Source organism: Heptranchias perlo, chromosome 3 (assembly GCF_035084215.1).
Source record: "Heptranchias perlo isolate sHepPer1 chromosome 3, sHepPer1.hap1, whole genome shotgun sequence".
Classification (NCBI taxonomy): Eukaryota; Metazoa; Chordata; class Chondrichthyes; order Hexanchiformes; family Hexanchidae; genus Heptranchias; species Heptranchias perlo.
Genome location: NC_090327.1, coordinates 66,544,181 through 66,565,418, shown reverse-complemented (window position 1 = coordinate 66,565,418; position 21,238 = coordinate 66,544,181). Strand labels below are relative to the sequence as shown.

The following is a 21,238-nucleotide window of genomic DNA, read 5'->3' as shown; positions in this document are numbered from 1 at the left end:
TCAATCAAGTTTAGGTTCCAGTAAAATTTCAGATGTGCTAGCACTGGTGTTAACTAGTTTCCGGAAGTGACATGTTTGTTGGGAAAATTAACATTTCCACTATAGCATTTCTTCCCCTGAGACAGAAAGGTAACTTTAAAAAAAAATCCAAAAAGATACAGTGAGTATAAAAGCTATGCAAACAAAAGGCCAGCTTGAGGGTTTTTTTAAATTATAAGTGCATTTATCTGCTCAATCAGTAGCACATACTATTATCCAGCTAAGCGAGTAAAGTATTTACTTTACTTTCCTTCTGTACATGCTGGGCTGATTTTCATCCCCTTCACTGGGTGGGAATGGGCTGGTAGCATGATGATAATCGTGACACAGCACTTACTGCCCCATTCAGGACAACATCTGGCCCGCCGTGATTTTGGAACGGGCCAGGAAATAAGCAAGCAACGCTCCTCCTTGAAATAGGCGGAGCCTACTAAATATATGCAAATTGGGGTTTGATGTATTTTTGGGCTTCTACTGGGTGGAGTATGCACTGCGCAAGCCCACTTCCAATGGAACTGTACACAGAGTGGCCTTAAAGGGACACTGCAGGTAAGTTGTTGCGGTGAATTTTGTGGAGCCAAGAGGAGCATTCATGTTCCTCTTGGCCCCACAAAACCGTCCTGCTTGATGCTGGTCCATCTGTGGCTCTCCTGATATCACCTGCCGCCCTTTTAATGTATCCCTGTGACTTGCCTCTGTGGAGGAGCTGCCGTATTCCTGCCTCCTCGCCAAATGCTGAGCTACTTGTCTGCACCGAAACGTGCAGGCAGCTCGCCCATCGAATTAAAACGAAGCCTGACCACGAAAATGGTTTGGGCCTCTCACCGGTGACATCAGGCGGTCATCCCAATCACTACACCCACTGCCCGCTCAATGTCTGCCTATAATGAAAATTTGCCCCACTGAACCTTCAGATTGGGAGGGGTAAATTTTCATCTTCACCACTTAGATGGCAATGTGGCAGAACAGATCGCTTCATTTTCATTCCATTGATTTTAATAGAATGAAAATTGGCCGGGCTGTATGTTGGGTGGGCTCTACACTTTGTGGGCTCTACGCGGGCAGGCTCTACGTCGGGCGGGCTCTACACTACGCAGGCTCTACGTCGGGCGGGCACTATACTATGCAGGCTCTACGTCGGGCGGGCTCGACGCGGGCAGGCTCTACACTTTGTGGGCTCTACGCGGGCAGGCTCTACACTTTGTGGGCTCTACGCGGGCAGGCTCTACGCAGGCAGGCTCTACACTTTGTGGGCTCGACGCGGGCAGGCTCTACACTTTGTGGGCTCGACGCGGGCAGGCTCTACACTTTGTGGGCTCTACACGGGCAGGCTCTACGCGGGCAGGCTCTACGCGGGCAGGCTCTACGTTGGGCAGGCTCTACACTTTGTGGGCTCGACGTTGGGCGGGCGATCTGCTCTGCAAGGTTTTTGCCCAGGCAGAGAAGATGAAAATACATCCTGGGAATTCCAATCAAAAGGCCAGCCACAGGTTGGGTGATTTTATCTTTATTTTAACTGATAAATAGTTAATAATAATTCAGCCTCATATTTAATTATTTGACAGCTGAATAATATTAAAACAGGGCATTTTGGAGTCTTTTCCCATAGTATTAAGTTGCTGCATTTAAAATCTTGTAAATATGATAGAACAGGTTCTGGCTTTGAATTTGTTTTTGCCATTAAAGAAAGAAGCAATTTGCTTTTCACAACCTAAGGACGGCCCAAAGCGCTTTACAACCAACAAAATACTTTAGGAAGTGTAGTCACTGTTGTAATGTAGGGAACACAGAAGCCAATTTGCTCACAACAAGATCCCACAAACAGCAATGAGAGGATGACCAGATATTCTGTTTTAGTGATGTTGGTTGAGGGATAAATATTGGCCAGGACTCTGGGCAGAACTCCCCTGCTCATCTTTGAAATAGTGCCATTGTATCTTTTACGTCCACCTGAGAGGGCTGACAGGGCCTCGGTTTAACGTTAAGGACTGCACGAATGCACAAAGGAAAAGAGAAACCACTAATTCATCAAAATATTAAAAAGGAAATGACATTAAAAAGGTTAATGGCCTTTAAAGTTGAAGTCACCAGGCCCAGATAGTTTAAACTCCAGAATGGCACGGAATGTACTCTGGGTGGGGGACTTCAATGTCCACCACCAAGAGTGGCTGGGTAGCACCACTACTGACCGAGCTAGCCGAGCTGACCGAGTCCTGAAGGAAATAGCTGCCAGACTGGGCCTGCGACAGGTGGTGAGCGAACCAACATGAGGGAAAAACCTACTTGACCTCGTCCTCACCAATCTACCTGTCGCAAATGCATCCGTCCATGACAGTATTGGTAGGAGTGACCACCGCACAGTCCTCGTGGAGATGAAGTCCCGTCTTCGCTCTGAGGACACCATCCAACGTGTTGTGTGGCACTACCACCATGCTAAATGGGATAGATTCAGGACAGATCTAGCAGCTCAAAACTGGGCATCCATGAGGCGCTGTGGGCCATCAGCAGCAGCAGAATTGTATTCCAGCACAATCTGTAACCTCATGGCCCAGCATATTCCTCACTCTACCATTACCAACAAGCCAGGGGATTAACCCTGGTTCAATGAGGAGTGTAGAAGAGCATGCCAGAAGCAGCACCAGGCGTATCTAAAAAAGAGGTGCCAACCTGGGGAAACGACAACTCAGGACGACATGCATGCTAAACAGCGGAAGCAACATGCTACAGACAGAGCTAAGCGATTCCACAACCAACAGATCAGATCAAAGCTCTGCAGTTCTGCCACATCCAGTCGTGAATGGTGGTGGACAATTAAACATCCCCATCCTCAATGATGGTGGAGTCCAGCAGGTGAGTGCAAAAAACAAGGCTGAAGCATTTGCAACCATCTTCAGCCAGAAGTGCCGAGTGAATGATCCATCTCAGCCTCCTCCCGATATCCCACCATCACAGAAGCCAGTCTTCAGTCAATTCAATTCACTCCACGTGATATCAAGAAACGGCTGAGTGCACTGGATAAAGCAAAGGCTATGGGCCCCGACAACGTCCCGGCTGTAGTGCTGAAGACTTGTGCTCCAGAACTAACTGCGCCTCTAGCCAAACTGTTCCAGTACAGCTACAACACTGGCATCTACCCGACAATGTGGAAAATTGCCCAGGTATGTCCTGTCCACAAAAAGCAGGATAAATCCAATCTGGCCAATTACCGCCCCATCAGCCTACTCTCAATCATCAGCAAAGTGATGGAAGGTGTCATCGACAGTGCTATCAAGCGGCACTTACTCACCAATAATCTGCTCACCGATGCTCAGTTTGGGTTCCGCCAGGACCACTCGGCTCCAGACCTCATTACAGCCTTGGTCCAAACATGGACAAAAGAGCTGAATTCCAGAGGTGAGGTGAGAGTGACTGTCCTTGACATCGAGGCAGCATTTGACCGAGTGTGGCACCAAGGAGCCCTAGTAAAATTGAAGTCAATGGGAATCAGAGGGAAAACTCTCCAGTGGCAGGAGTCATTCCTAGCACAAAGGAAGATGGTAGTGCTTGTTGGAGGCCAATCATCTCAGCCCCAGGACATTGCTGCAGGAGTTCCTCAGGGCAGTGTCCTAGGCCCAACCATCTTCAGCTGCTTCATCAATGACCTTTCCACCATCGTAAGGTCAGAAATGGGCATGTTCGCTGATGATTGCACAGTGTTCAGTTCCATTCGCAACCCCTCAGATAATGAAGCAGTCCGTGCCCGCATGCAGCAAGACCTGGACAACATCCAGGCTTGGGCTGATAAGTGGCAAGTAACATTCGCGCCAGGCAACGACCATCTCCAACAAGAGAGAGTCTAACCACCTCCCCTTGACATTCAACGGCATTACCATCACCAAATCCCCCACCATCAACATTCTGGGGGTCACCATTGACCAGAAACTTAACTGGACCAGCCACATAAATACTGTGGCTACAAGAGCAGGTCAGAGGCTGAGTATTCTGTGGCGTGTGATTCACCTTCTGACTCCCCAAAGCCTTTCCACCATCTACAAGGCACAAGTCAGGAGTGTGATGGAATACTCTCCACTTACCTCGATGAGTGCAGCTCCAACAACACTCAAGAAGCTCGACACCATCCAGGATAAAGCAGCCCGCTTGATTGGCACCCCATCCACCACCCTAAACATTCACTCCCTTCACCACCGGCGCACCGTGGCTGCAGTGTGTACCATCCACAGGATGCACTGCAGCAACTCGCCAAGGCTTCTTCGACAGCACCTCCCAAACCCGCGACCTCTACCACCTAGAAGAACAAGGGCTGCAGGCACATGGGAACAACGCCACCTGCACGTTCCCCTCCAAGTCACACACCATCCCGACTTGGAAATATATCGCTGTTCCTTCATCGTCACTGGGTCAAAATCCTGGAACTCCCTTCCTAACAGCACTGTGGGAGAACCTTCACCACACGGTGTGCAGCGGTTCAAGAAGGCGGCTCACCACCACCTTCTCGAGGGTAATTAGGGATGGGCAATAAATGCTGGCCTTACCAGCGACGCCCATATCCCATGAACGAATAAAGAAAATACTGAGGGAGATTAGTGATAAAATAGCAACGGTTATAACTATTATTCACCAAAATTCTTTGGAACTGTACCAAATGATTGGATGGCTGTGAATGTTACCGCCCTGTTTAAGAAGGGGGAGGGGATAAGACGGAAATATATAGACCAGTTATCCTCACGACAACAGTCGGAAAACTACTCGATGCAGGTTAATAAGGCCATAAAAAGGCACAACAAGCACTAGGGTTCATTTCTAGAGGAATAGAGTTGAAAAGCAAAGAAGCTATGTTACACTTGTATAGAACCTTGTTCATTAATAATCTTGTTGTGCAGGGTCTTTTAGGGAAGAGTGACCATAACCTGATAGAATTCTTCATTAAGATGGAAAGCAAAATAGTCCAATCCGAAACTAGGGTCTTAAATCAAAACAAAGGAAACTACGAAGATATGAGGAGTGAGTTGGCTATGTTAGATTGGGAAGCTTCATTAAAAGGCATGACGGTAGATAGGCAATGGCTAACATTTAGGGAACGAATGCATGAGTTGCAACAGTTATACATTCCTTTCTGGCGCAAAAACACAAAAGGAAAAGTGGCCCAACCATGGCTAACAAAAGAAATTAATGATAGTATTAGATCCAAAGAGGAGTCATATAAAGTTGCCAGAAAAAGTACCGAGCCTGAGGATTGGGAGCAGTTTCGAATTCAGCAAAAAAGGACCAAGGGATTGATTGAGAGGGGAAAAATAGAGTATGAGAGTAAACTTACAAGGAGCATAAAAGTGGACCGTAAAAGTATGTAAAAAGAAAAAGATTAGTGAAGACAAATATCGGTCCCTTACAGTCAGAAACGGGAGAATTTATAATGGGGAACAGGGAAATGGCAGAGCAATTAAACAAATACTTTGGTTCTGTCATCATGGAAGAGGACACAAATAACTTCTCAGAAATGCTAGGGAACCAAGGGACTAGTGAGAAGGAGGAATTAAAGGAAATTAGTATTAGTAAAAAAATAGTGCTGGAGAAATTAATGGGACTGAAAGCTGATAAATCCCCAGGGCCTGATAATCTGCATCCCAGAGTACTAAAAGAGGTAGCCATGGAAATAATGGATGCATTAGTTGTCGTCATCCAAAATTCTATAGATTATGGAACAGTTCCTGCAGATTGGAGGGTGGCAAATTTAACCCCACTATTTAAAAAAGGAGGGAGAGAGAAAACAGGGAACTACAGACCAGTTAGCCTAACATCAGTAGTAGGGAAAATGCTAGAGTCTATTGTAAAGGATGTGATAACAGGGCATTTAGAAAATATCAACAGGATTAGACAAAGTCAACATGGATTTATTAAAGGGAAATCATGTTTGACAAACCTACTGGAGTTTTTTGAAGATGTAACCTGTAGAATAGATAAGGGGGAACCAGTGGATGTGGTTTATTTGGATTTTCAGAAGGCCTTTGATAAAGTCCCACATAAGAGGTTAGCGTGCAAAATTAAAGCACATGGGATTGGGGGTAATATACTGGCATAGATTGAAAATTGTTTAACAGACAGGAGACAGAGAGTAGGAATAAATGGGTCTTTTTCGGGGTGGCAGGTGGTGACTAGTGGGGTACCGCAGGGATCAGTGCTTGGGCCCCAGCTATTCACAATATATATCAATGATTTGGATGAGGGAACAATCTCAATCTCATTGAAACATATAAAATTCTGACAGGGCTAGACAGACTGGATGCAGGGAGGATGTATCCCCTGGCTAGTGGGTACAGAACGAGGGGTCACAGTCTCAGGATATGAGGTAGGACATTTAGGACTGAGATGAGGAGAAATTTCTTCACTCAAAGGGTGGTGAACCTGTGGAATTCCCTACCACAGAAGGCTGTGGAGGCCAAGTCATTGAATATATTTAAGATGGAGCTAGATAGATTTCTAGACACAAAAGGCATCAAGGCGTGTGGGGAGAGAGTGGGAATATGGTATTGAGATAGAGGATCAGCCATGATCATACTGAATGGCGGAGCAGGCTCGAAGGGCCGAATGGCCTACTCCTGCTCCTATTTTCTATGTTTCTATGTTTCTTTAATCAACATGGATTTGTAAAAGGCAGGTCATTCTTGACAAATCGAATTCTCTGAGGAAATTACTGAGCACATAGACAAAGAGAATGTTTTGGCATTTGGTATATTTAGACTTTCAAAAAGCATTTGATAAAGTGCCACAAAGACACATTTTGCAAAGACCAATGGTATTAAAAGTAAAGTAGCAGCTTGGATAGAAAGCAGAGAGTAGAAGTACATGGATATTTCTTGTATTGACAAGTTTGCTAGTGCTATGCTCCAGGGATCTGTGGTAGATGGTAGATGCTGAGAGGCTGTTTCCCCTGGCTCGAGAGTCTAGAACTAGGGGTCATAGCCTCAAGATAAGGGGTCGGCCATTTAGGACTGAGATGAGGAAAAATTTCTTCACTGTGAATCTTAGGAATTCTCTACCCCAGAGGGCAGTAGATGCTCAGTTGTTGACTGTATTCAAGACTGATATTGCTAAATTTTTGGAAACTAAGGGAATAAAGGGATATGGAGATATGGCGGGAAAGTGGAGTTGAGGTAGAAGATCAGCCATGATCTGATTGAATGACGGAGCAGGCTCGAGGGGCCGTATAGCTTACTTCTGCTACTATTTCTTATGTTCTTATGTTGCAGAACCTCTCTTGTTTTTCATATGCATAAATAATTTGATCATGGGCATAGATGACCTCGTAACAAAATCTGATCACAGCATCAAATTAAGGGGCATGGCAAACTGTGAAGGAGAGCAGGAGGCTGCAGGAAGATGTCCACAGGTTAGGGGAGTGGGCAGATGGATGACAAGTGCATTTTGTCATACATAAATATGAAGTCGTACATTTTGGAAAAAAAGAGAATGGAAATACAACGTGAATGGTCAAATTCTCAATAGAGTGCAGGAACAGAGAGATTGAGAAGTACAGAAACAATAATTTTAAAGGCAGATTTACAGGTAGAAAAAGCCATAAAAAGGGGAAATGAGATTTTGGGTTGTATATGTAGGGTCACTGAATGATGATGAATTTGTCTAAGATATTGATTTGGTCACAGTTGAAGTACTGCATGCATTCTTGGCACCCTGTTGTAGAAGGAATACTGGAGCCATGGGAAAGGTGCAATGTTAATTTATTAGGATGATAACAGGGATGAGAGATTATAGTTATGGTGAGAGAGTTGAAAGACTGGAATTGTATTCAGTATTAAGAACTAACAGAATTGTTTAAGGTTTTAAAAAGGATTAGAGAGGTTAAATAGGGAAAGATTGTTTTCACTGGTCAGCCAATCAGTAACAAAGGGGCATATATTTTGGATTAGTATTAGAAGCCGAAAAGAGAGGTTAGAAGATTTTTTTTGCATACAAAGGATTTTAGAATATTGAACACATTACCAGAAGTAGCTAGTGAAGCCAAGTCAATCACTGGATTAAATATGGAATTAGATAGAAACATAGAAAATAGGAGCAGGAGTAGGCCATTCGGCCCTTTAAGCCTGCTCCGCCATTCAATATGATCATAGCTGATCCTCTATCTCAATAGGCCTAGAGGAGCGATTGGATCGACTAGGCCTATATTCACTCGAGTTTAGAAGAATGAGAGGTGATCTCATCGAAACATATAAAATTCTAACAGGACTTGACAGACTAGATGAAGGGAGGATGTTCCTGATGGATGGGAAGTCCAGAACCAGGGGTCACAGTCTCAGGATACGGGGTATGTCATTTAGAACCAAGATGAGGAGAAATTTCTTTGCTCAGAGGGTAGTGAACATGTGGAATTCTCGACCACAGAAGGCAGTGGAGGCCAAGTCATTAGATGTATTCAAGAAGGAGATAGACATATTTCTTAATGCTAAAGGGATTAAGGGATTATGGGGAAAAAGCGGGAACCGGGTACTGAGTTAGACGATCAGCCATGATTATTTTGAATGGCGGAGCAGGCCCAAAGGGCCGAATGGCCTACTCTTGCTCCTGTTTTCTATGTTTCTAATACCATATTCCCGCTCTCTCCCCATACCCCTCGATGCCTTTGGTGTCTAGAAATCTATCTAGCTCCTTCTTAAATATATTCAGTGACTTGGCCTCCACAGCCTTCTGTGGTAGAGAATTCCACAGGTTCACCACCCTCTGAGTGAAGAAATTTCTCCTCATCCTGAGACTGTGACCCCTCATTCTAGATTGTCCCCAGCCAGGGGAAACATCCTCCCTGCATCCAGTCTGTCTAGCCCTGTCAGAATTTTATATGTGTTTCAATGAGATCCCCTCTCATTCTTCTAAACTCGAGTGAATACAGGCCGAGTCGACCCAATCTCTCCTCATACGACAGTCCTGCCATCCCAGGGATCAGTCTGGTGAACCTTTGCTTCACTCCCTCTATGGCAAGTATATCCTTTCTTAGGTAAGGAGACCAAAACTGCACACAATACTCCAGGTGCAGTCTCACCAAGGCCCCGTATAACTGTAGTAAGACATCCTTGTTCCTCTACGCAAATCCTCTTGCAATGAAGGCCTACATACCATTTGCCTTCCTAACTGCTTTTTTTTTTTATTCGTTCACGGGATGTGGGCGTCGCTGGCAAGGCCGGCATTTATTGCCTATCCCTAATTGCCCTCGAGAAGGTGGTGGTGAGCCGCCTTCTTGAACCGCTGCAGTCCGTGTGGTGACGGTTCTCCCACAGTGCTGTTAGGAAGGGAGTTCCAGGATTTTGACCCAGCGACAATGAAGGAACGGCGATATATTTCCAAGTCGGGATGGTGTGTGACTTGGAGGGGAACGTGCAGGTGGTGTTGTTCCCATGCGCCTGCTGCCCTTGTCCTTCTAGGTGGTAGAGGTCGCGGGTTTGGGAGGTGCTGTCGAAGAAGCCTTGGCGAGTTGCTGCAGTGCATCCTGTGGATGGTGCACACTGCAGCCACAGTGCGCCGGTGGTGAAGGGAGTGAATGTTTAGGGTGGTGGATGGGGTGCCAATCAAGCGGGCTGCTTTATCTTGGATGTTGTCGAGCTTCTTGAGTGTTGTTGGAGCTGCACTCATCCAGGCAAGTGGAGAGTATTCCATCACACTCCTGACTTGTGCCTTGTAGATGGTGGAAAGGCTTTGGGGAGTCAGGAGGTGAGTCACTCGCCGCAGAATACCCAGCCTCTGACCTGCTCTCGTAGCCACAGTATTTATATGGCTGGTCCAGTTAAGTTTCTGGTCAATGGTGACCCCCAGGATGTTGATGGTGGGGGATTCAGCGATGGTAATGCCGTTGAATGTCAAGGGGAGGTGGTTAGACTCTCTCTTGTTGGAGATGGTCATTGCCTGGCACTTATCTGGCGCGAATGTTACTTGCCACTTATGAGCCCAAGCCTGGATGTTGTCCAGGTCTTGCTGCATGCAGGCTCGGACTGCTTCATTATCTGAGGGGTTGCGAATGGAACTGAACACTGTGCAGTCATCAGCGAACATCCCCATTTCTGACCTTATGATGGAGGGAAGGTCATTGATGAAGCAGCTGAAGATGGTTGGGCCTAGGACACTGCCCTGAGGAACTCCTGCAGCAATGCCCTGGGGCTGAGATGATTGGCCTCCAACAAGCACTACCATCTTCCTTTGTGCTAGGTATGACTCCAGCCACTGGAGAGTTTTCCCCCTGATTCCCATTGACTTCAATTTTACTAGGGCTCCTTGGTGCCACACTCGGTCAAATGCTGCCTTGATGTCAAGGGCAGTCACTCTCACCTCACCTCTGGAATTCAGCTCTTTTGTCCATGTTTGGACCAAGGCTGTAATGAGGTCTGGAGCCGAGTGGTCCTGGCGGAACCCAAACTGAGCATCGGTGAGCAGGTTATTGGTGAGTAAGTGCCGCTTGATAGCATTGTCGATGACACCTTCCATCACTTTGCTGATGATTGAGAGTAGACTGATGGGGCGGTAATTGGCCAGATTGGATTTATCCTGCTTTTTGTGGACAGGACATACCTGGGCAATTTTCCACATTGTCGGGTAGATGCCAGTGTTGTAGCTGTACTGGAACAGTTTGGCTAGAGGCGCAGTTAGTTCTGGAGCACAAGTCTTCAGCACTACAGCCGGGATGTTGTCGGGGCCCATAGCCTTTGCTGTATCCAGTGCACTCAGCCGTTTCTTGATATCACGTGGAGTGAATCAAATTGGCCGAAGACTGGCTTCCGTGATGGTGGGGATATCGGGAGGAGGCTGAGATGGATTATCCACTCGGCACTTCTGGCTGAAGATGGTTGCAAACGCTTCAGCCTTGTCTTTTGCACTCACGTGCTGGACTCCGCCATAATTGAGAATGGGGATGTTTGCAGAGCCTCCTCCCGTTAGTTGTTTAATTGTCCACCACCATTCACGACTGGATGTGGCAGGACTGCAGAGCTTTGATCTGATCCGTTGGTTGTGGAATCGCTTAGTTCTGTCTATAGCATGTTGCTTCCGCTGTTTAGCATGCATGTAGTCCTGAGTTGTTGCTTCACCAGGTTGGCACCTCATTTTTCGGTACGCCCGGTGCTGCTCCTGGCATGCTCTTCTACACTCCTCATTGAACCAGGGTTGATCCCCTGGCTTGTTGGTAATGGTAGAGTGAGGAATATGCCGGGCCATGAGGTTACAGATTGTGCTAGAATACAATTCTGCTGCTGCTGATGGCCCACAGCGCCTCATGGATGCCCAGTTTTGAGCTGCTAGATCTGTTCTGAATCTATCCCATTTAGCACGGTGGTAGTGCCACACAACACGTTGGATGGTGTCCTCAGTGCGAAGACGGGATTTCATCTCCACGAGGACTGTGCGGTGGTCACTCCTACCAATACTGTCATGGACAGATGCATTTGCGACAGGTAGATTGGTGAGGACGAGGTCAAGTAAGTTTCTCCCTCGTGTTGGTTCGCTCACCACCTGCCGCAGGCCCAGTCTTGCAGCTATGTCCTTCAGGACTCGGCCAGTAGTGGTGCTACCGAGCCACTCTTGGTGATGGACATTGAAGTCCCCCACCCAGAGTACATTTTGTGCCCTTGCTACCCTCAGTGCTTCCTCCAAGTGGTGTTCAACATGGAGGAGGACTGATTCATCAGATGAGGGAGGACGGTAGGTGGTAATCAGCAGGAGGTTTCCTTGCCCATGTTTGACCTGATGCCATGAGATTTCATGGGGTCCAGAGTCAATGTTGAGGACTCCCAGGGCCACTCCCTCCTGACTGTATATCACTGTACCGCCACCTCTGGTGGGTCTGTCCTGCCGGTGGGACAGGACATACCCAGGGATGGTGATGGAAGAGTCTGGGACGTTGGCTGAAAGATATGATTCTGTGAGTATGGCTATGTCAGGCTGTTGCTTGACTCGTCTGTGGGACAGCTCTCCCAATTTTGGCACAAGTCCCCAGATGTTAGTAAGGAGGACCTTGCAGGGTCGACTGGGCTTGGTGTTTTGCCGTTGTCGTGTCCGGTGCCTCGTGGTCCGTCCGGTTTTATTCTTATGACTTTTCGTAGCGAGATTTTACAACTGAGTGGCTTGCTAGGCCATTTCAGAGGGCAATTAAGAATCAACCACATTGTTGAGGGTCTGGAGTCACATTTCGGCCAGACCGGGTAAGGGCGGCAGGCTTCATTCCCTGAAGGACATTAGTGAACCAGATGGGTTTTTACGACAATCCGGTAGTTTCATGGCCATCACTACTGATACTAGTATTTTAATTCCAGATTTTTATTTAATTAATTGAATTTAGATTCGCCAGCTGCCGTGGCAGGATTTGAACTCATGACTCTGGATTTTAGTCCGGGCCTCTGGATTACTAGCCCAGTAACATAACCACTATGCTACCGTACCCGTCACCTGCATGTTTGCTTTCAGTGATTGGTGTACAAGGACACCCAGGTCCCTTTGTACATCAACATTCCCCAATCTATCACCATTTAAATAATACTCTGCCTTTCTGTTTTTCCTTCCAAAGTGGATAACTTCAATTTATCCACATTATACTGCATCTGCCATGTATTTGCCCACTCACTCAACTTGTCTAAATCGCCTTGAAGCCTCTTTGCAGCCTCCTCACAACTCATGATCCCACCTAGTTTTATGTCGTCAGCAAACTTGGAAATATTACATTTACTTCCCTCATCCAAATCATTGATATATATTGTGAATAGCTGGAGCCCAAACACTGAACCCTGCGGTACCCCACTCGTCACTGTCTGCCACCCCGAAAAAGACCCATTTATTCCTACTCTCTGTTTCCTGTCTGTTAAGCAAATTTCAATCCATGCCAGTATATTACCCCCAATCCCATGTGCTTTAATTTTGCATGCTAACCTCTTATGTGGAACTTTATCAAAGGCCTTCTGAAAATCCAAATAAACCACATCCACTGGTTTATCTATTCTACCAGTTACATCCTCAAAAAAACTCCAGTAGGTTTGTCAAACATGATTTCTCTTTCATAAGATAAACATTTGAAGAGGAAAAATATTAAAGGATATGGGGAAAGGGCAGGAAAATAAATTAGATTAGATGGTTGTGATGTGGAGCTAATACTGGCATAACTATGAGGGGCTGACTGGCTTTGTTATATGCTTAAATTGTATTATTAAAATTAAATACAGCAAAATTGACATCAAACTGTTTAGATTAAAGTCAAAGTTTCGTTGGATATTCCTATCAATATCACAACTATTACCAGAGTGCCACATTGACCAGTGTATCAGTTTGACTCAGTTCATTACACTCTCACCTCTCAGTCAGAAGATTGTGAGTTCAAGTCCCAAAATGTGACTTAAGCACATAATTTAAATGAGTGCTGGATTGTTCAAGGTGTTGACAGGAACATTAGGTAGACTCTTCACCGCGTACTGGAACTTGTCGGGATTGTCAGCATTAAATTGAGGCCCTATCTTCCTAGTCAAGTGAACATTAAAGATCCCATGGCATTATTGAGGGGAAGCTAGATAAACACATGAGGGAGAAAGGAATAGAAAGTTATGCTGATAGGGTTAGATGAAGAGGGGTGGGTGGTGGCTCGTGTGGAGCATAAACACCAGCATGGACCAGTTGGGCCAAATGGCCTGTTTCTGTGCTGCAAATTCTATATATTTAAAACCAGCAGGGGAGTGTCTTCTTTGATCAAAACTATAACAATAATGAATTAACTGGTTATTTATTTCATTATTGTTTGTGCAGAATGGCTGCTGTGTTTGCCTTCAAAACAACAATCACTGCAAAGGTTGACTGTGTGATGCACTTTATGATGTTTTGGCATGAAGGAGCACTAGGTAGCTCAAAGGGTTAGACATTTGCCTTTGGAATCTGGGTTCCAACACTTTTTTTTAAGTTTACTCCCCTCCTCTTCCGGAGGCTGCGGAATGGATGCATCATCATTTGCTGCCATTAGCTCTCCCAAGAGTCTAGACTGATGGGATGAAAGCCCCCTCTTTCTGCTGGTTATAGAGATCCAATGTGAGAGGAGTTTCAGCAATCTCAATCCAATTCCTAGTGGGGTTCGGCCAACAGCACAAAACTCCTGCAGTGTGACAATAATTATTTCAAATTTGTTAATCTCACTCATACACACTGTAAAAGATTGGTAGTTTAGAAAGTGAAAAAAATTGCCATATAGGGTGCTCGTGCAAGCGTTTAATATGTTCTTCACACACTGATTGTGCACGAATGAGTTAATTTATTTCTTAGTGCACTCAGGCACACACAAATTTATTCTTAGTACATTCTTGAAGAGTTACAACGAATGCACAACTAAGTAGACAATCAGAAAAAAGGTGCAATAGTGGTGCTGATAATAATCACATAAATGCTATAAATAATGCTCAATGAGTCAATCCAACTGTGGGACGTGAAAATCAGAGCAACGATGAAGGGATTAAGCCATAGAAATGATCAGGCCTTTCAGATTATTGTGGTCACATGGGGATATGGAGAAATGTCCTTGACAGGTTGGAAGAGCAAATGTAGGGTCAAGTAGTTGTGCGCTGACAGTGCTCTATCCACAATCAGAATGATGTTCAAAAGGAAGTTTCTGATTTGAAGAAAAGAAAGGTGAACAACAGAAATTCCATAGAAAAAACTACCATAGAAATAAGAGGATAGAGCAGAAGAATGTGTGGATGGAGAGATGGTGCAGGAGGGAGGGCTTTAGATTCCTTAGGCATTGGGACCAGTTCTGGGGAAGGTGGGACCTGTACAGGCCAGATGGGTTGCACCTCAACGGAGCTGGGACCAATGTCCTCGCAGGGAGGTTCGTTAGTGCTGTGGCGGGGTGGGGTGGGGGGGGGGTTTAAACTAATTTGGCTGGGGGATGGGCACCAGGTTGTAGCATTGGAAAGGAGAAACAAGGGGCACAAAGGATCGGGGGAGAAAAATAGCACTAGAGCAAGTAATAATACAGTATTAGGTGGGATCAGGCTAAGAGAGAGTACAAGAAAGTCTAAGACTGGTTTGCAGTGCATGTGTGTAAACACACTAAGCGTGGTAAACAAGGTTGGTGAGCTACAGGCGCAAATAGCCACATGGGACTATGATGTCGTGGCGATAATGGAGACCTGGCTCAAAAAAGGGCAGGATTGGGTACTAAATATTCCTGGATACAAGGTGTTCAATAAAGATAGGGATGGAAAGAAAGGAGTGGGGGTGGCAGTATTGATTAAGGAGAATATTGCAGTGCTGGAGAGAGAGGATGTCTTGGAGGGGTCAAGGACAGAATCTATTTGGTTAGAGTTAAGAAATAAAAAAGAGTTGCCATTACACTACTGGGTGTATTCTACAGGCCGCCAACTAGTGGGAAGGATATAGAGGAACAAATTTTCGGGGAAATTACAGAGAGGTACAAAAGCTATAGATTAGTGATAGCTGGGGACTTCAACTATCCTAATATAGACTGGGATAACAATAAAATATAAGGGGCACGGGGGGGGAGGAATTTTTGAAATGTGTTCAGGATAACTTTATCTTAACCAGTACATTTCTGGCCCAACGAGGAAGGAGGCATTGCTGAACTTGGTTGTAGAGAATGAGATGGACCAAGTGGAGCAATTGTCAGTGGGGGAGCATTTAGGGAACAGCAATCATAGTATCATAAGGTTTAGAATAGCTATGGAAAAGGACACGGACCACTCTAAAGTAAAAATACTCAATTGGAGAAGGGCCAATTTCAATGGGATGAGAACAGATCTGGCCCTGGTAAATTGGAATCAAAGATTGGCAGGCAAAACTGTAATTGAACAGTGGACGGCCTTTAAGAAGAAGATGGTTCAGGTTCAGTCTAGGCACATTCCCATGAGGCAGAAAGGTAGGGCAATTAAAGCCAGAGCTCCCTGGATGACAAAAGAGATAGTGAGTAAGATGAAACGGAAAAAAGGGACTTATGACAGATGTCAGGTTGATAACACAAGTGAGAACCAGGCAGAATATAAAAAGTTTTAGGGGAAGTGAAAAAGGAAATAAGAGGGGCAAAGAGAGAGTATGAGAACAGACTGGCGGCAAACATAAAAGGGAATCCAAAAGTCTTCTACAGGCATGTAAACGGGTAGTAAGAGGACGGGTGACCAATTAAGGACCATAGAGGAGATCTACTCATGGAGGCAGAGGGGATGGCTGAGGTACTAAGTGAGTACTTTGCATCTGTCTTTATCAAGGAAGAAGATGCTGTCAGAGTCTCAGTACAGGAGGATATTGTTGAGATACTGGATGGTCTAAGAATTGATAAAGACGAGGTACTTGAAAGGCTAGCTGTACTTAAAGTAGATAAGTCACCAGGTCCGGATGGGATGCATCCTAAGTTGCTGAGGGAAGTAAGGGTGGAAATTGCGGAGGTACTGGCCATAATCTTCCAAACATCCATAGATAAAGGGGTGGTGCTAGAGGACTGGAGAATTGCAAATGTTACACCCTTGTTCAAAAAAGGGTGTAAGGATAAACCCAGCTACTATTGGCCAGTCAGTTTAACTTCAGTGGTGGGGAAACTTTTAGAAACGATAATCCGGGACAGAATTAACAGTCACTTGGATGAGGGTGGATTGATTAGGGAAAGCCAGCATGGATTTGTTAAAGGCAAATCGTGTTTAACTAACCTGATAGCGTTTTTTGATGAGGTAACAGAAAGGGCAATGCAGTTGATGTGGTGTATATGAACTTTCAAAAGGCATTTGATAAAGTGCCGCACGGTGGGCTTATCATCAATATTGCGGCCATGCAATAAAGGGGGCAGTAGCAACATGGATACAGAATTGGCTAAATGACAGGAAACACAGAGTAGTGGTGACCGGTTGTTTTTCGGACTGGAGGAAGGTGTACAGTGGTGTTCCCCAGGGGTCATTGCTGAGACCACTGCTTTTCTTGATATATAATAATGACTTGGACTTTGGTATACAGGGCACAATTTCAAAATTTGCAGATGACACAAAACTTGGAATTGTAGTAATCAGTGAAGAGGATAGTGATAGACTTCAAGAGGATATAAACAGGCTGGTGGCATGGGCGGCCACGTGGCAGATGAAATTTAACGCAGAAAAGTGCGACGTGATACATTTCGGTAGGAAGAACGAGGAGAGGCAATATAAACTAGAGGACACAACTCTAAAAGGGGTACAGGAACAGAGAGATCTGCACAAATCATTGAAGATGACAGGGCAGGTTGAGAAAGCAGTTAAAAAAGCATACGGGATCCTGGGCTTTATAAATAGAGGCATAGAGTACGAAAGTATGGAAGTCATGATGAACCTTTATAAAACACTGGTTTGGCCACAACTGGAGTATTGTGTCCAGTTCTGGGCACGGCCCTTTAGGAATGATGTGAAGACCTTAGAGAGGATGCATAAAAGATTTACTAGAATGATTCCAGGGATGAGGGACTTTAGTTACGTGGATAGACTGGAGAAGCTGGGGTTGTTCTCCTTGGAACAGAGACAGTTGCGAGAAGATTTGATAGAGTTATTCAAAATCATGAAGGGTCTGGACAGAGTGGATAGAGAAACTGTTCCCATTGGTGGAAGGGTCAAGGACCAGAGGACATAGATTTAAGGTGATTGGCAAAAGAACCAAAGGTGACATGAGGAAAAACTTTTTTACACAGCGAGTGGTTAGGATCTGGTATGCACTGCCCGAGGGAGTGGTGGAGGCAGATTCAATCATGGCCTTCAAAAGAGAACTGGATAAGTACTTGAAAGGAAAAATTTGCAGGGCTATGGGGATAGGGCAGGGGAGTGGGACTAGCTGGATTGTTCTTGCATAGAGTCGGCACGGACTCAATGGGCCGAATGGCCTCCTTCCGTGCTGTAACCTTTCTATGATTCTATGAGGATCACTACCAATTATGTCACACTACTATCTAAGGGCATGAGTGTCAATCACTTTACATTGCTAATAATCCTACAATTGTAGAAATACCTTTCCAAGGAGATTGCAGGTGTCAGCTATGTTTGCCTGAATAATTTCACACAAGAGTATTGTTAACTTGAATTAAGTCAGTACCTTCTAGGAAGTGAAGCACAGAAAGAGCTAATGAGGATATTTTTGAACTACATCATATTAGAAAAGGCATACTTCCTTACTAGCACCTGAGAATGATGGTTCTTCTAGCCAACTTTATGCACAGATAAAACTGACTAAACAAAAGCAATCACTGTTTTTTTGTTCTGCTAGCCAGATATTTCAGTTTTCACTGCACTAGATCTGGCATTAAATATATATACAATTATGCAGCCTTTGATTCTTTCTTTCTGCAAAATGACATCTCAAGCAATAGTGTGCTTTTCTTTGTATAAGATGATAGCCTTCATCAGGCACCACCATGCTGAAACTTGGGATAAAACCTCCTTGTCGCTAATGACCAGTCCATTATGGATATCACAGGCTGAGAGATGGCACAGATACTAAAGTTTGCGGAGGTGACAATACTCCTGGTTTATGCAATGATAATCATACATTCATCATGGCAATGCTTGTCACTTTCATCAGGTTCAAAGCAGTGTTTGTATTCTGCTGCAAAACACAGCATGTAGTGTCACTGCAGCAACGACGTGCGTAACAACACGGCTGTCCTCTTTGTGTGTCTCCTTTTTAAAAAGAAAGGCCAGAAGCACAGGACAGAAAGCTAGTACTGTGGGACTGCTCCGGACCTCAGAACTCTGCATCATCCATTTCACTTGAAGCATGGGCAGCCTGGACATACAAAGTGGAAGTTATTAGTAGCTTCAAACCAGAACGGGGCACAGTTCTCATGGTGCATTCTGAGCTCAGCACTATACAGTTTGGTCAGTGTTTCCTCTGACTAGTATTCTATCAAAGTGAAGGAGGAAGACAGGGTAGCCAAGGAGGGAAGAGAGCACTGGGGTAGGTACTACTTCAGGCATTAGGTATATCACAGTAGGTACAGCATAGGAGAAGTCCATTTTGGCCCAGCTTGCCTGCGCCAGCTCCTTGAAAGAGCTATCCAATTAGTCCCATTCCCCTGCTCTTTCCCCATAGCCCTGTCAATTTTTTCCCTTCAAGTATTTATCCAACTCCCTTTTGAAAGTTAATACTGAATCTGTTTCCACCACCCTTTCCAGGAACTGCATTCCAGATCATTACAACTCGGTGTGTAAAAAAATATTTCCTCAGGTCGCCTCTGGCTCTTTTGCCGATCACCTTAAATCTGTGTCCTCTGGTTACCAACCCTTCTGCCAGGAACAAGTGGATCAAGTGTCAGTGGGGGAACATTTAGGGAACAGTGATCATAGTATCATAAGGTTTAGATTAGTTATGGAAAAGGACAAGGAACAATCTAGAGTAAAAATACTTAATTGGAGGAGGGCCAATTTCAGTGGGTTGAGGACGGATCTGGCCCTGGTAAATTGGAATCAAAGATTGGCAGGCAAAACTGTAATCGAACAATGGGCGGCCTTTAAAGAGGAGATGGGTCAGGAACAATCTAGGTACAGTCCCACGAGGAGGAATGGTAGGGCAACCAAAGCCAGAGCTCCCTGGATGATGAAAGAGATAGAGAGTTAGATGAAGCAGAAAAAGGGGCGTATGACAGATGTCAGGTTGATAATGCAAGTGAGAACCAGACTGAATATAGAAAGTTCAGAGGGAAAGTGAAAAAGGAAATGAGGGGCCAAGAGAGAGCATGAGAATAGACTAGCGGCCAACGTAAAAGGGAATCAAAAAGGCTTCTATATGTGTATAAATAGTAAATGGGTATTAAGAGGAGGGGTGGGGCCGATTAGGGACCAAAAAGGAGATCTACGCATGGAGGCAGAGGGCATGGCTGAGGTACTCAATGAGTACTTTGCCTCTGTCTTTTCCAAGGAAGAAGATGTTGCCAAAGTCACAGTAAAATTGGAGGTAGTTGAGATACTGGATGGGCTAAAATTGATAAAGAGGAGGTACTAGAAAGTTGGGCTGTACTTAAAGTAGATAAGTCACCTGGTTAGGATGGGATGCATCCTAGGTGGCTGAGGGAAGTAAGGGTGGAAATTGCAGAGGTACTGGCCATAATCTTCCAAACATCCTTAGATATGAGGTGGTGTCAGAGGACTGGAGAATTGAAAATGTTACACCCTTGTTCAAAAAAGGGTGTAAGGATAAATCCAGCAACTATAGGCCAGTCAGTTTAACCTCGGTGGTGGGGAAGTTTTTAGAAACAATAATCCGGGACAGAATTAATAGTCACTTGGACAAAAGTGGATTAATAAAGGAAAGCCAGCATGGATTTGTTCAAGGCAAATCATGTTTAACTAATTTGTTTTTTGATGAGGTAATAGAGAGGATTGATGAGGGCAATGTGGTTGATGTTGAGTATATGGACTTTCAAAAGGCATTTAATAAAGTGCCATATAATTGTCAGCAAAATTGAAGCCGATGGGGCAGTGACAGCATGGATACGAAATTGGCTAAGTGACAGGAAACAGAGCAGTGGTGAACAGGTATACAGTGGTGTTCCCCAGGGGTCGGTACTAGAACCACTGCTTTTTTGATATATATTAATGATTTGGACTTGGGTAGTTAAGGCACAATTTCAAAATTTGTAGATGACACAAAACTTGGAAATGTAGTAAACAGTGAGGAGGATAGTAATAGACTTCAAGAGAACAGAGACTGGCTGGTGGAATTTAATGCAGAGAAGTGCGAAGTGATACAATTTGGCAGGAAGAATGAGGATAGGCAATATAAACTAAATGGTACAATTCTAAAGGAGGTGCAGGAACAAAGAGACCTGGGGGTATGTGTGCACAAATCTTTGAAAGTGGCAGGAGAGGTGAGAAAATGGTTAAAAATCCATACTGGATCGTGGACTTTATAAATGGAGGCATAGGACGTGATTTTATTGGGGGTGCGGTGGGGGAAATCCCTGTCGGGAAACTCGGAAGTATGGTTTTCCCGGGCGTCTTTACCATTTTGACATGAGGATGTCTTTTATTTTTTTTTTATGGTTGCCTGCCCGATAGGCTGACATGATTGAAAGGCTGGTCTCAGTTGGACGGGAGAAGAAGAAGGAAGAGGACGTGAACTGGTAAGTGTTAGATTGGGGGGGAAGGGGGTCGGAGGTCATGGGGGTGCTGAGTCATCGGGGGTCACCAGCGGGGGGTCAGGGGTCAGTCACAAGCGTCAGAGA

The 21,238-nt window shown here is 45.1% G+C and overlaps 1 protein-coding gene across 2 annotated transcripts in view; it reads right to left on the bottom strand.

Moving 5' to 3' along the window:
• xkr4 (XK related 4) overlaps nt 1-21,238 on the bottom strand; it is a 230,755-nt gene that overhangs the window by 129,182 nt on the left and 80,335 nt on the right. The window lies entirely within an intron of this gene.